The sequence below is a fragment of the Somniosus microcephalus genome, chromosome 24, assembly GCF_052327205.1.
Source record: "Somniosus microcephalus isolate GS21.2 chromosome 24, FLI_Smic_1.0, whole genome shotgun sequence".
In the NCBI taxonomy this organism is placed as follows: Eukaryota; Metazoa; Chordata; class Chondrichthyes; order Squaliformes; family Somniosidae; genus Somniosus; species Somniosus microcephalus.
The window spans coordinates 34,337,426-34,353,095 of NC_141010.1; the positions used below are offsets into that span (position 1 = coordinate 34,337,426).

Genomic DNA, 15,670 nt, shown 5'->3' on the forward strand with positions numbered 1-15,670 from the left:
GGGCTCAGCAGGCCAATTAAGGGCCACCCGGCAACAGGTGATGTCACAGATTGACATTTCATCTGTCAAGAGCTTCTGACAGATGAAATATCAGCGTTTTACAGCTCTTTGAAGCTGTCAAACACTGACAATCTGTACTCTAAGTTAATTCCTTCCGCTCAGGCTGGGTACCCGCCCCCTGTGAAACAGGCATGGAGGCGGGATGGGTTTGTGCCCCCCTGATTTCACGATTTTAACCCCCTACACGCCTCCCATCCTGCCTCAATGGCCCAATGAAATTCGAGCCCTATGAGTACAAACTAGTAAAAGATAAATTTAGGACCAATATCAAGAAGTTATTTTTCACACAATAAGTGATCAACACACAGAATGGACTTCTGCATAGGGTAGTAGACATTCCAGAACCATTGGAGGATGTGATGGGGGAACTATAGGATATTTTGAATGGATGAGCTAAGAATGGCAGAATGGCCGCCTTCCATGGCATCTGTCTTGTGTTCTTATGTGACTGCACATCAACCTCAGTAAATTGTCCATTAAGCCCCAAGAGACATCATCTTATTTGCGGTTTGCATGTCAGGGATTTTTGTCCAGTAATTAGTGAATCATTAGTGAAATTTAATTCCATAAAAGCTACTAATCAAAATCAAGGAAGGGAATCTGATGATCAATGAACAAGAAAATGTTTTCACCTTCCTCTATGCAGATGGGATCACCATAGCATTACGTTATAGTCATTAAATCTGGTGTTCAATCTGCAAGCAATCCTCGCACATCACCTGACTAAAACTCCCCTTTACATGTGTTTACTGTTTATTGGAAATTTTATTAAAGACTGGTCATTTCTTGCTGAAGGCCACCCTAATCTGACATGTTGGATTACCCTGAAAATACATGGATATTGAGTATATGTTTGGATTTGGGGAATAATTCCAGATTCAGAATTCAGTGTGAAGAATAACTAAACTATATGCAATCTTTTTCAATATGCCAGATTCTACGCTATTTTAAGTCTCATTTCTATGCAAGTTTTTGCCAGATATCTAAACGATGTTGTCTTATGGCCATTTTCTTCTCAGTGGGTGGGAGGGTCAGGAGAACGGAGTCTCAATTGTGTGATAAATACAAATTTCAGCTGTTCCTGATTGGTGTTAAAGAAAAAGAGCACAATTAATAACAAAGAGTGGTAAGTACCATTGTCTGAGCTCAAGTAAATGATGACCAGTCTTAATAAGTCAATAAAACACTAGGGCACTCCACATCTGCAGTAATGCATGTTTTGTGGCTATTGATTCTACTGTGAACTTTGGCAATTAGCTTGATTTTTTTTAACTCCTCCACAACTTGTGTATATATAAAAAAGCATATTAATGAACTGATCATGGGAAAACTATGGTCAACTTATTAGTAATTTAAAAAAAAAGTTTTGTGTCTGTATGATTGAAGGATCTTTGCGGTTCAGAGAAGGTTCACTCGGTTGATTCCGGAGATGAGGGGGTTGACGTATGAGGAAAGGTTGAGTAGGTTGGGCCTCTACTCATTGGAGTTCAGAAGAATGAGAGGCGATCTTATCAAAACATATAAGATTGTGAGGGTGATTGATCTGGTGGATGCAGTGAGGATGTTTCCACTGATTTGTGAGACTAGAACTAGGGGGCATAATCTTAGAATAAGGGGCTGCCCTTTCAAAACTGAGATGAGGAGAAACTTCTTCACTCAGAGGGTGGTAAATCTATGGAATTTGCTACCCCAGAGAGCTGTGGAAGCTGCAACATTAAATAGATTTAAAACGGAGATAGACGGTTTCCTAGCAGATAAGGGAATTGGGGGTTACGGGGAGAGGGCAGGGAAGTGGACGTGAGTCTAGGTTCGGATCAGCCATGATCCTATTGAATGGCAGAGCAGGCCCGAGGGGCTGTATGGCCTACTCCTGCTCCTACTTCTTATGATCTTATGATCTTATTGCTGTCTACTTGGTCCAGACTGATCAATCATATTGCAAAACCACAAACAGAAAGCTGCCGTAAGTCACCAGTATGGGGGACTGGTAACAAAGCACTTGTCAGACTTGACCAGCAGTAGCAGCGAGATGAGTATTGGAACCTTAACCCAAGAGATATGAGCAGGAGGTCAGCGAGTGCAAGCAGCAGGGAAGGGCTAAGTGTACTCTAAGTTAATTCCTTCCTCTCAGGCTGATTTAGAGATCGCTCCAGAGCAGAAAGCTGAATGCTGCAGATTTTGACAGATCGCATCGTGAACAGTAGAAACTACGCTCCAGAACCCTGGGCTAACTGTGAGCAACATCACAGGAGGCCTAAAAATAAATATAAAAGAAAATCGTGCTTGTGTCCTCACACTGGCAAAATGTAAGGGGTCGATTTTCAGTGTGCCGTGAGGCGGGCTTTTAGGCGTGCGGGGGGCTAAAATCCCGAATTCGGGGGTCCCAACACCATCCCGCCCAAAACCCGTCTCCATGTAAGTTTCAAAGGAGGCGGGTACCCGCCGACCCGAGGCGGGAAGGGATTAGTGCCAATTAACTGCCTGTTAACAGGCAGTTTTTAGCCTAATCCCTATTTTGAAGGTTGTCGTGTGGGATTCCTGACGGCTCCAAACCACGCCAGGTTAGACGAGTCGGACCGTCGGGTTGAAGGACTTGGAGGGGTCGAGATGTCGGTGTTCAGGTGAGTGATGGGTGCATGAGTGCAAAGGTAAGTGTGTTTGGTGTGTCTAAAGTGTGTAAAGAAGTTTAAATTACCTGTACTTACCTTTACAGCCTGCCTTCCTCTCAGCTTCGGGAGTCCATCACTCAGCCGGCACAGAAAGCAGAATGGCTGCGATCTGTCAAAAGTGACAGCCTGCAGCTTTCAGTGCCGGCATGATTTCTAACTGAGTCTGCGTAGAAGGACTCGGGTTAGAGTTAAGACTGTCAGTGTTTGATAGCTTCAAACAGCTGTGAAATACTGATATTTCATCTGTCAACACGTCTTGACAGATGAAATTTCAGTCTGTGACGTCACCTGTTGCCAGGTGGCCCTTAATTGGCCTGCTGAGCCCGCTGGGCGGGCTCAACAAGGTCAATCAAGTGAAAATCGAGTGGATTGGCCGCATCTCGATGGAAGCAGGACTACAACCCGAAAGTTGTAGTCCCACCTCCTTCCCAACTTCTGAATGAAAATCCAGCCCTAAGTGTCTCATTGCTGCAATAAATATCAATGGGCTGGGCCCAATGGTTTTTCCTGACATCCACCAGCATTTTCCTTGGCAGCTAGTGTCAGCATTAAGCACTCACAGGTCAGGGACATTACTAATTATCTATGTAGACAAATTCCCTCTGCTTTACCCCGACAATGTCCATCTTCAGAAGAGGAACCCGACTGCACCAATGTAAATCTTTCTTATTTCCTACACCAGTCATCCTTATGATTTTGCTGATTGATATTCATTATTTGCTATCTGTTTGTGATCTACCATTTGTATTGCAAACACATGCCCATGAGAAACCGGGTTAGGTTGCCTGATGGCTATTTCACATAGTACTGGGCTTCATTCAAACCCAGTTTGCAGAAGGGAAGTGATTGGCGCAGGAGGGTTTTCTGTACATCAAATTGGATCAGAAATTCCCCCTTTCTGTCTCTGGGAGTGAAACTCACTATTTTAGTGGGTAATATGGCTGCATACTGGGGGAGGAACAATTAAGGTATTACAATAATGAAAGAATAATGTCTTTCACAGCATCAAACCCATTTTTTCCACTATCAGAAAAAACCTGACTTGAAAGGCTGTCGCATTAAGAGACTTGCACAAATCCCTTTTAGGACATGTGTTTGTGTGGACTTCTGTTGAGAGCTGTATGTTTATAGAGGCATCACACTGTGGCCTACTTAGCCAAGTCAACAGCAGAAATCAGATTTAGAACCCATCACATGGGACACTTTTTATTAAGGAGTCATCTCATGGGTATACTAATCTGGAGTACATTGCAGAAAACTGCGCTTTAACATTTGTTATCATGACAAGGGCTGAGAACTATGTGCATGCAGGATAGAAGCTTGGTGGGAGGGTGATGTGCTCATCGCAAAGCTTTTCACTGCTTCTAAAAATGTGTTTAAAATTATAATCCAGCTGTATTTATTAGAATGTTAAAGCAATTGCTGAGCTTAATCCACAAGATTATATCATAGTTGCTAGGATAGATTAAAATTCATGGTTTTATTATTAGAAGGCTCAGAGGCTCTATTATCCAGACATCAGAAATGTGATTGTGAGTGTGTATCTATCTCTAAATATAAATATATGCAGTGCCTTTTACAATGCCTCAAAATGCTTTATAGCCATTTGAAGTACTTTTGAATTATAAATTCAGACCTCTGGATTACTAATTCAATAACATAACCACTGCACTACCGTATCAAATTTTTATATATATGTATTAACGATAGAAAATGCTAGAAATACTCAGTAGGTCAGGCAGCATCTGTGGAGAGAGAAACAGAGTTAACGTTTTAGGTCAATGACCTTTTGCCAGAACTGTTCTTATTTTTTATTTCAGATATCCAGCATCCACAATATTTTGCTTTTATTTTTATATATATATATATATATATATATATATATATTTTATTAACACCTTTCTATTACTTTTAATATTTTTAAGTTAAAGCTGTAACACCTGCTATTCAGACCTCCCACCAGTGCCACCACTGGTGGATGAGTCATCCCAGTTTGTCCACCATTTTTGTCCTGTTACAACAAACACAATTTAAAAAATGTACCATTTCCTTCAACTAACTATGAGTAAAAGCTTGGGAGATCGCTACTACATGCATAACATTCAACACCCCTGGGAACTTAGAATCATACAATGGTTACAGCACAAAAGGAGGCCATTCGGCCCGTCGAGCCCGTGCCGGCTCTCTGCAAGAGCACTTCAGCTAGTCCCACTCCCCCGCTCTTTCCCCGTAGCCATGCAATTTTTTTCCTTCAGGTACTTATCCAACTCCCTTTTGAAAGCCATGATTGAGCCTGCCTCCACTACCCTTTCAGGCACTGCATTCCAGATCCTAACCACTTGCTGCGTAAAAAAGTTTTTTTTCTTGTCGCCTTTGGTTATTTTGCCAATCACCTTAAATCTGTGTCCTCTGGTTCTCGACCCTTCCACCAATGGGAACAGTTTCCCTCTATCTACTCTGTCTAGACCCCTCATGATTTTGAACACCTCTATCAAAACTCCTCTCAAACTTCTCTGCTCTAAGGAGAACAACCCCAGCTTCTCTAGTCTATCCATGTAACTGAAGTCCCTCATCCCTGGAATCATTCTCGTAAATCTTTTCTGCACCCTCTCTAAAGCCTTCACATCCTTCCTAAAGTGCGGTGCCCAGAATTGGACACAATACTCCAGCTGAGGCTGAACCAGTGTTTTCTAAAGAGTCATCATAACTTCCTTGCTTTTGTACTCTATGCTTCTATTTATGAAGCCCAGTATCCCGTATTCTTTTTTAACCGCTTTCTCAACCTGCCCTGCCACCTTCAATGATTTGTGCACATATACCCCCAGGTCTCTCTGTTATCATGCACCCACTTTAGAATTGTACTATTTAGTTTATATTGCCTCACCTCGTTCTTCTTATCAAAATGTATCACTTCACACTTTTCTGCGTTAAATTTCATCTGCCACCTGTCCACCCATTACACCAGCCTGTCTAAGTGCTCTTGAAATCTATCACTATCCTCCTCACTGTAAACTTTCCTTCCAAGTTTTTTGTCATCTGCAAATTTTGAAATTGTGCCCTGTACACCCAAGTCCAAGTCATTAATATATACCAAGAAAAGCAGTGGTCCTAGTACCGACCCCTGGGGAATACCACCTTCCTCCAGTCCGATAAACAACTGTTCACCACTACTCTGTTTCCTGTCACTTAGCCAATTTTGAATCCATGCTGCCACTGTCCCTTTCATTCCATGGGCTTCAACTTTGCTGGCAAGCCTATTATGTGGTACTTTATCAAACACCTTTGGAAATCCATATACACCATGTCAACCACATTGCCCTCATCAATTCTCTCTGTTACCTCATCAAAAAACTCGAACAAGTTAGTTAAACACGATTTGCCTTTAACAAATCCATGCTGGCTTTCCTTAATTAATCCACATTTGTCCAAGTGACTGTTAACTTTGTCCCTGATTATCGTTTCTAAAAGCTTCCCCACTACCGATGTTAAACTGACTTGTAGTTGCTGGGTTTATCTTTACACACTTTTTCAGATGAGACATTAAACCAAGGTCCCATCAGCTCTACGGTGGATGTAAAAGATAATCTATGGCACTATTTCGAAGAAGAACAGGGGAGTTATCCCCGGTGTCCTGGCCAATATTTATCCCTCAATCAATATAACAAAAACAGATTATCTGGTCATTATTGCATTGCTGTTTGTGGGAGCTTGCTGTGCGCAAATTGGCTACTGCGTTTCCTACATTACAATGGTGACTGCATTTCAAAAAGTACTTCATTGGCTGTAAAGCACTTTGGTACGTCCAGTGGTCGTGAAAGGTGCTATATAAATGCAAGTCTTTTTTTATTGAACAGGGGTGTAACATTTGCAGTCCTCTGGCACCACCCCAGTATGTAAGGAGGATTGGAAGATTATGGCCAGTATCTCTGATTTCCTTCTTAACCTCCCTCAGCATCCTAGGATGCATACCATCTGGTCCTGGTGACTTATCAACTTTAAATACAGGCAGCCTTTCTAGTACCTCCTCTTTATCAATTTTTATCTCATCCAGTATCTCCACAATCTCCTCTTTCACTATGACTTTGGCAGCATCTTCTTCCTTGGTGAAGACAGATGCAAAGTACTCATTTAGTACCTCAGGCACGCCCTCTGTCTCCATACGTAGGTCTCCTTTTTGGTCCCTAATCGGCCCCACCCCCCCTCTTACTACCCATTTATTATTTATATGCCTATAGAAGACTTTTGAATTCCCTTTTATGTTAGCTGCCAATCTATTCTCATACTCTCCCTTTGCCCCTCTTATTTTCTTTTTCACTTCCCCTCTGAACTTTTTATATTCTGCCTGATTCGCACTTGTATTCTCAACCTGGCATCTGTCATACACGCTCTCTTTTTTTTTGCTCTGTCTTTTCTCGTACTGTTGCAGTTGTTATTGGACTTCACAATATGGTAAAAGTGCTAAGTTTCCTACAGAAAGGCCTACCTTGCCTTGTGTGGTAACATTCATGCTAGAATTAATTAGGCATGGGCTATGCTATGGTACAAGCCTGGCAGCATGAACCACGCAGCGTTATGGAGTTTTGTCTCACGTAGATAGGACTAGGAAGCCGGTTCTGTTAAAGGAGTATAAGCAGCTAGGGGTCAAATTAAAAAACAGAACCTCAAGGGTAATAATCTCTGGATTATTACCTGAGCCACGAGTGAATTTGGCTAGGACAAATAAAATTAGAGAGTTAAATGCGTGGCTCAAAGACTGGTGTGGGAGAAATGGGTTTTGCTCCTGGGACACTGGCACCAGTACTGGGGCAGGAGGGAGCTGTTCCGTTGGGACGGGCTTCACTTGGCCAGTGCTGGGACTAGAGTCCTGGCGGATCATATAACTAGGGCTGTAGAGAGGGCTTTAAACTAACTAGTGGGGGGGAGGTTCCTAGAGAGCAAATAATAAAAATGACAACAGAGAAGGTCATAGACTTAGGTAGCAGTGGGGAAATTAAAAACCAGAGCGTGTCAGGAAGGGGCAGAAGGTATGGAGTAAAAGGTAAAGTAATAAAAAGGGCAAAAGCAGGAACTAAGTGTCACAAAACATATTTGAAAGTTCTCTATCTGAATGCACGTAGCATTCGTAACAAAATAGACGAGTTAATGGCACAAATAACTACATATGGGTATGATCTTGTGGCCATAACAGAAACATGGCTGCAGGGTGACAATGTCTGGGAATTAAACATACCAGGTTATTTAACGATCAGGAAGGACAGGCAGGAAGGAAGGGGAGGTGGGGTGGCTATGTTAATAAAGGAAGGAATCACTGTAATACAGAGAAATGATATTGGGTCAAAAGATCAGGATAATGAAACAGTTTGGGTGGAGGTAAGGAATAATAAGGGGAAAAAAACACTAGTGGGCGTAGTCTATAGGCCTCCGAACAGTTGCAACTCTGTTGGACGGAGTATCAATCAGGAAATAGTTGAGGCTTGTAATAAGGGAACATCTATAATTATGGGGGATTTTAACTATCATATTAATTGGACAAATCAAATTGGGCAGGGCTGCCTTGAGGATGAGTTCATTGAGTGTATTAGGGATGGGTTTCTTGAGCAGTATGTAACTGAACCGACCAGGGGGCAAGCAACCTTAGATCTGGTCCTGTGTAACGAGACAGGATTAATTAAAAATGTCCTAGTAAAGGATCCCCTTGGAATGAGTGACCATAACATGGTTGAATTCCATATTCAATTAGAGGGTGAGAGGGTTGGATCTCAAACAAGCGTGCTAAGCTTGAATAAAGGAGACTATGAAGGTATGAGAGCGGAATAGAGTAGAGTGGATTGGGAAAATAGATTAAAGGGTAAGACGATACATGATCAGTGGTGTACATTTAAGGAGTTATTTTACAACTTCCAAAAAATATATATTCCACTGAGAAGAAAAGGGTGTAAAAGAAAAGACAGCCATCCGTGGCTAAGTAAAGAAATTAAGGATAGTATTCAACTAAAAACAAGGGCATATAAGGTAGCCAAATCTAGTGGGAGGATAGGGAAAACTTTAAAAGACAGCAAAAAGTAACAAAAAGATTGATTAAGAAAGGGAAGATAGATTATGAAAGTAAATTAGCAAAAAATATAAAAACAGATAGTAAGAGTTTTTATAGTTATATAAAAAGAAAAGGGTGGCTAAAGTAAATGTTGGTCCCTTAGAGGATGAGACCAGGAAATTAATGGTGGGAAATATGGAGATGGCAAAAACACTGAATGAATATTTTGTATCAGTCTTTACAGTAGAAGACACTAAGAATATCCCAACACTGGACAAACAGGGGGCTATAGGGGGGGAGGAGTTAAACACGATCAAAATCACTAAGGAAGTGGTACTCGGTAAAATAATGGGACTCAAGGCGGATAAATCACCTGGACCTGATGGCTTACATCCTAGGGTCTTGAGGGAAGTGGCGGTAGGGATTGTGGATGCATTGGTAATAATTTTCCAAAACTCCCTGGAATCAGCAAAGGTCCCGGCAGACTGGAAAACTGCTAATGTAACGCCCTTATTTAAAAAGGGCAGTAGACAGAAGGCTGGAAACTATAGACCGGTTAGCCTAACATCTGTGGTAGGTAAAATATTGGAGTCCATTATTAAGGAGACAGTAACAGGACATTTGGATAATCATAATTTAATAGGACAAAGTCAGCATGGTTTTATGAAGGGGAAGTCATGTTTGACAAATTTGCTGGAGTTCTTTGAGGAAGTAACATATAGGGTGGATAAAGGCGAACCAGTGGACGTAGTGTATTTAGACTTCCAAAAGGCATTTGACAAGGTGCCACACAAAAGATTATTGCTTAAGATAAAAAAATCACGGGATTGGGGGTAATATTCTGGCATGGATAGAGGATTGGCTATCTAACAGAAGACAGAGAGTTGGGATAAATGGTTCATTCTCAGACTGGCAATCAGTAACTAGTGGTGTTCCACAGGGGTCAGTGCTGGGTCCCCAACTCTTTACAATCTATATTAACGATTTGGAGGAGGGGACCGAGTGTAACATATCAAAGTTTGCAGATGATACTAAGATGGGAGGGAAAGTAGTGAGTGAGGAGGACATAAAAAACCTGCAAGGGGACATAGACAGGCTAAGTGGGCAGAGATTTGGCAGATGGAATACAATACTGGAAAGTGTGAGGTTATGCACTTTGGCAGGAAAAATCGTAGAGCAAGTTATTATCTTAATGGCAAGAAACTGGAAAGTACTGAAGTACAAAGGGATCTGGGGGTCCTGGTGCACGAAACTCAAAAGGTTAGTATGCAGGTGCAGCAAGTGATTAAGAAGGCCAATGGAATGTTAGCTTTCATTGCTAGGGGGATAGAATATAAAAATAGGGAGGTATTGCTTCAGTTGTACAAGGTATTGGTGAGACCGCACCTGGAATACTGCATACAGTTTTGGTGTCCATACTTAAGAAAAGACATGTTTGCTCTCGAGTCAGTACAAAGAAGGTTCACTCGGTTAATCCCGGGGATGAGGGGATGGACATATGAGGAGAGGTTGAGTAGATTGGGACTCTACTCATTGGAGTTCAGAAGAATGAGAGGCGATCTTATTGAAACATATAAGATTGTGAAGGGGTTGGATCAGGTGGATGCGGGGAGGATGTTCCCGATGATGGGTGAAACTAGAACTAGGGGGCATAGTCTTAGAATAAGGGGCTGCTCTTTCAAAACTGAGATGAGGAGGAACTACTTCACTCAGAGGGTGGTAGGTCCATGGAATATGCTGCCCCAAAAAGCTGTAGAAGCTACATCATTACATAAATTTAAAACAGAAATAGACAGTTTCCTAGAAGTAAAGGGAATAAAGGGTTATGGGGAACGGGCAGGAACTTGGACATGAGTCTAGGTTCGGATCGGTCATGGCCCTGTGGGTAGCGGAGCGGGCCCAGGGGCCATGTAGCCTGATCCTGCTCCTATTTTGTGTGTCTAATTCTGTTAGATTCAGGAGATGGTTCAGTGATAGTAGATTGGCGGTTAGGATCAGATCAGCCATGATCTTATTGAATGGCGGAGCAGGCTCGAGGGGCCGATTGGCCTACTCCTGCTCCTATTTCTTATGTTCTTACTATCACGCTGGTATGAGTTCAGAGGCACTGTAGTATAGAACGCATGGGCAGATTCAAGCCAGCACCTCTCTTCCATCATTCCCTTTCTGATTCCCTGGCAACCAGAGATGCTACTAATACTTGTAAACTGCCGCGAACAGTAGCAGTGATACTCCATGGCAGTGATGATACGTGTTTCTGCACAATTTCAGCATTTAATATGGCTTTTTAATAATAGAATTGCACCTGGACCAAATGTAAGTTTGCTTATCCAAATTTGTTGCACAGCAGTGCTACCTTGTGTAAGTTTATAACTGTCTAAATAGGAGATTATAACAAGCCTGCGAGGTACTAATTCCTGGCACTATGCTACAAGTTTGTTACTCTCAAGGGTTCATGATGTTGGTAGGCTTGATGCGATCAAGGGTTGTCAGTTTGGAGGATTAGATGGAGTCTTGTTCTGTGCTCGATATTAGTAACACGTGATTTCATTTTGGTGGGATTACATGCACTCACCACGTATCATAATACCTCTTGGCCTACAGATAGGAGATAACAGCCTATTGCTCGTGGGAAGATTGTGTTAATCAGACACAGGATGGGGAAAATTGCCTCTGGTCATGACTTATCCTTTTTAAAATTGTGGTGATTAAGAAGCAGCTGGTCTCATTATACAGTGCAGTAAAATCGAAACATGTATAAACATTTCTGAATTCCCTCAGAACAGCTGGTAAGGAGAAGGACTTGAGATGTTTAATTTCCTTTCTGTGCTGTGGCTATAGTGTTTGTGATAAATTAATGTCTGTCCTATTTTAACACAGTTGTTAAGCGAAATGAAGCTCCAGGTCTCTCTCACACTTTACAACAACGATAACTCCTAAAATAGTGAATACCTAAATTGCGTGAGAAATTTTAATGTGTAAATAAATGGGTTACTTACTGTTGATATTAGGAGATAGTTCTGATAGAAACCATCAATCTGTCTCACCACAGCACAATATCCTCCCACAATATCCCCCCATATTCCCCAATAAAGCAAGTAGCCAGACATGCTGGGAGATGAACTTTCCCACAGTAGTGCATTATTTATTGTGGTATAAACCTCGGGATGGTGATGAGCAATAAACTGAACTGGGAAACAAAGGAAATCGTTTGACAATCCCAATAAAATTCTGAGAAATTTCATTCTGTATTTATATCGGAGCCATCGGTCTGAGACTGCAGGGTGACGGGACAGTGACCACGAAGTTGTGATGCACAATATTATTAATATGGTTCAAGACTCTATTTTTGTTAAGTCTGTGAATTATTTAGTTAATTAAGACACAGACTAATGAGTAACAATAAAAACAGGTCTTTACTGGTTGGAGGTAGGGACTATACGTAGGTCTTTACTTCATGCCCACAGGCGGGAACTGAGGGGAGATCAGTACCCACAGTACTATTTATACCCCTATGGCCAGGAGTGGTACTGCGTATCACTACGCCCTACAAGTAGTGCAGTCCTGTCCATAGGTTCAAAGTAGCACACATATTACATACACAACATTCCTCCCTTCTTAGCTTTACAGTCATCTCCCCATTTAACATAACGTAATAACATATATACATATATAACTTCATGTCAAAACAGATCACAGATTCAGTCTCTGCGGAAAACAGTTCACAGATTCAATCTCTGTGGTGTAGTCGGTTCACGTTGCTGGAGTGACTCATTCAATAGTCCTTCCATGGATTTAACAGTTTGAACTTCCGAACTGAATTGGCTCCGTTCGGAGGGACCACGTGTGTGATCTGGTAGAGGTAATAATGGTTCAGATGGGTCATCTTCTGTTTCGACTTTTCCTTTTCTGCTTCTTGGAGACTCTCTGGGCTCCACTGTCAGCTGCCAGCTGCATGCGCAGTTCCTCCTTCTCTTCCTCCTTTTTCCGTAGTAGAGCCACCTTCTCCCGATGTTCCGTAGACTTTCGGTGCTCCTCCATGATTTCTGTATGGTGGGAGTCGAAGTTACAAGTTGGGCAGGACAGGACATAGTAATATTCGGTGTCGTCCTGATCTAGGCCAGCGAGAGGGTCTTCTATTTCCTCCATACCCAGCTGGGCGTTAGCCAGCTTTTGTTCCAAGTCCAGACATCTTTCCTGAAGAGACTTCTTCATGCGTACCTCTTCATCCAGCTTTTTCTGGGCTTTCAGCAAGTCGTTTACTAATGACCTCATTTGAGATTTTACTACTTCAACTTCTTTTGGAGATTGATTGATCGGACTATTCAATCCCTCTACCGGAGCAGCCGTTTCAGCGGTCTGTTGTTCTACGTTGACGTGAGTCAGCGTACTTTTGGCATCCAAGGGCTGCTCTGTTGCAGTCATCTCAGTCTGTGTTGCCACCTCAGCTCTTCCAATAACCTTTGAGAGCTCCGAACCCCTTTCGTTTGAATATTGAAGTTCGTGTTCAAGTTTTTCCCATTTCAGAGTCCTGTCCTTCAGCATATGCAGGAGTTGGCTGACCGTTAACTCCTCTGACATCAGACGTTTTGTGTGCTCCTGCTCCATTTGCTCCAGCAGCTGCTTCTGTTGTCTTTCCAGATGTTCCCACTCTATATCAAAGAACTCTTTCGTCGCATTCATCTCTTGCTCAAAACGGCGAATCATTTGTTCTAATTGCTGTTGCAGTTTGAAATGGAGTTGAGTTCGAGCCCGGTGTCCCTCAGAAATGTGCATGTCAGTAGACTGGACAGACTCAGAATTCTCTATCTCAGTGGAATTCTGTGCTGAAACTTTGTCTTTTGCACACGGGTTGGTCTTACCATCATCAGTTCCAGAGTCTGGGTTGATTATGTTCACCGAGTTCTCACTCGTTATTGTTTGTAGGAAATGCCAGTCGATATTCATTTTCCTAATCCACTCCCGTCCTAGTAGTGGAGGACCTCCTTCAGATAGCACATATAAGTCCATTATTTGACTTTCTTCGCCCTTGTGGACCACTGTGACCTCAATTTTCCCGATGGGGTACACTCTTTGCCCCGTGTATGTTTTCAATATGAGCTCCGTATCCTGTAGGGGAATATGTTGGAATAACCTTCCATAATCTTTCTTATTTATGACCGTCAATGCCGATCCAGTGTCCAATTCCAGTTTTACTTGGACTCCTTCTATCTGAAGAGTGACCCAAATTGTCTGGAGGTCTGCACCCTTACCAACGTTGAGTACCCTTAAGCTAGCCAGTTCAATACTGCTAGCGTCTGAATCGGACTCCTGTTCGGCCACCTTGTGTACTTTTGCGTATTTTCCTTGCGGTGACTTCTTGTTGCTGGTCTTCTTCCCTGACCTGCATACTCTAGCTATGTGTCCAAGCCTACCACAAGTTCTACATTCTTGGTTTTTAAACCAACACTGGTTCTGATCATGCGTTGTCTTTCCACAACGATAACATTTGCCAGAACTCTCACCCAATTTGTGTGCACTGAGCTCCGGTGACCGTAGCTGCATTACTGCCGTGCCTCTCGCTGCGGCTTCGTGTGCTGCTGCCATAGTGACCGCCTTCTCAAGCGTCAGCTCATTCTCCTCGAGCAGTCGCTTTTGTGTATCCTGTTTAAATAAACCACACACAAATTTGTCTCGTAGTGCATCTATCAGTCCCGTTCCAAACTGGCAATATTTCGCTAATTTACGCAATTCCAGCAAATATTCAGCATTGCTTTCATGCTGTAGCTGCCTTCTGTTGTAAAATTTAAATCGTTCCGCTAGCATCAGCGGCGTGGGGTTTAGATGATCTTTCAGGACAGTAACAATCTCATCGAATGTCTTATCCGCCGGTTCATCTGGTGATAACAGGTGTTTCAATTGCCCGTATGTCTTCGCACCCATTAAATTTAATAATGTTAGAGCTTTATCTTGGTCACGAATTTTATTGGCCTTACAATAATTTTTTACTCTTTCAACATATATGGCCCAATCTTCGAGGTCACTATCAAAGGTGCTAATATTCCCGTGCTTAGGCATTGTAGATTTGCAATTTCTCAGATTTTATTTTCTTTACTTGTTATCAAAGATGGCGGCTTCCCGCTCTTGCCGTCGTCCTCCGCCCACAAAATGGCGGTTTTCCCGCGCTTGGCGGTCTTCACCCGTCCCCCGACGCCGTCTCCCTTCAGCCCCCGAGTGCGGCCCTTATCTTCGCCGCGATCGCCCGAGTGCGGCCCTTATCAGCGGATGCGATCGATGGCCCGGCTGTGCCTCGCACTTGAAAGCGGCCCGGCCCTTATCAGTGCTTGCGATCGATGGCCCGGCTGCGCCTCGCACTCCAAAGCCCTTATCTCCCGATCGCGATCGATGGCCCGCGCTGTGCACCGCGGCTCTCGTGCCTTCAATTTCTGCAGCCGCTGCCCTTTCAGCCCGAGTGCGGCCCTTATCGGTGGTTGCGATCGATGGCCCGGCTGCGCCCCTCACTTCAAAGCGGCCCAGCCCTTATCTGCCGATCGCTATCGCCCTGTACCTGTCTTCCCCAGCCCTGTCTTCTACTCCGGTTCACAAGCTGATGGAGGCTTCAGGGTCCTAATGCCTGTCGCTTCCAGTGGGGTGGTGTGGTTTGAAACCTCTCTTCAACCGCCGTGGAATAACTGCCGCAGGGTAAGAACCTGACTCGTCGCCAGTGTTAAGTCTGTGAATTATTTAGTTAATTAAGACACAGACTAATGAGTAACAATAAAAACAGGTCTTTACTGGTTGTAGGTAGGGACTATACGTAGGTCTTTACTTCATGCCCACAGGCGGGAACTGAGGGGAGATCAGTACCCACAGTACTATTTATACCCCTATGGCCAGGAGTGGTACTGCGTATCACTACGCCCCACAA

General features: G+C 43.1%; 1 protein-coding gene across 1 annotated transcript in view; it reads left to right on the top strand.

Moving 5' to 3' along the window:
- kcnh4b (potassium voltage-gated channel, subfamily H (eag-related), member 4b) overlaps window positions 1-15,670 on the top strand; it is a 188,330-nt gene that overhangs the window by 133,272 nt on the left and 39,388 nt on the right. The window lies entirely within an intron of this gene.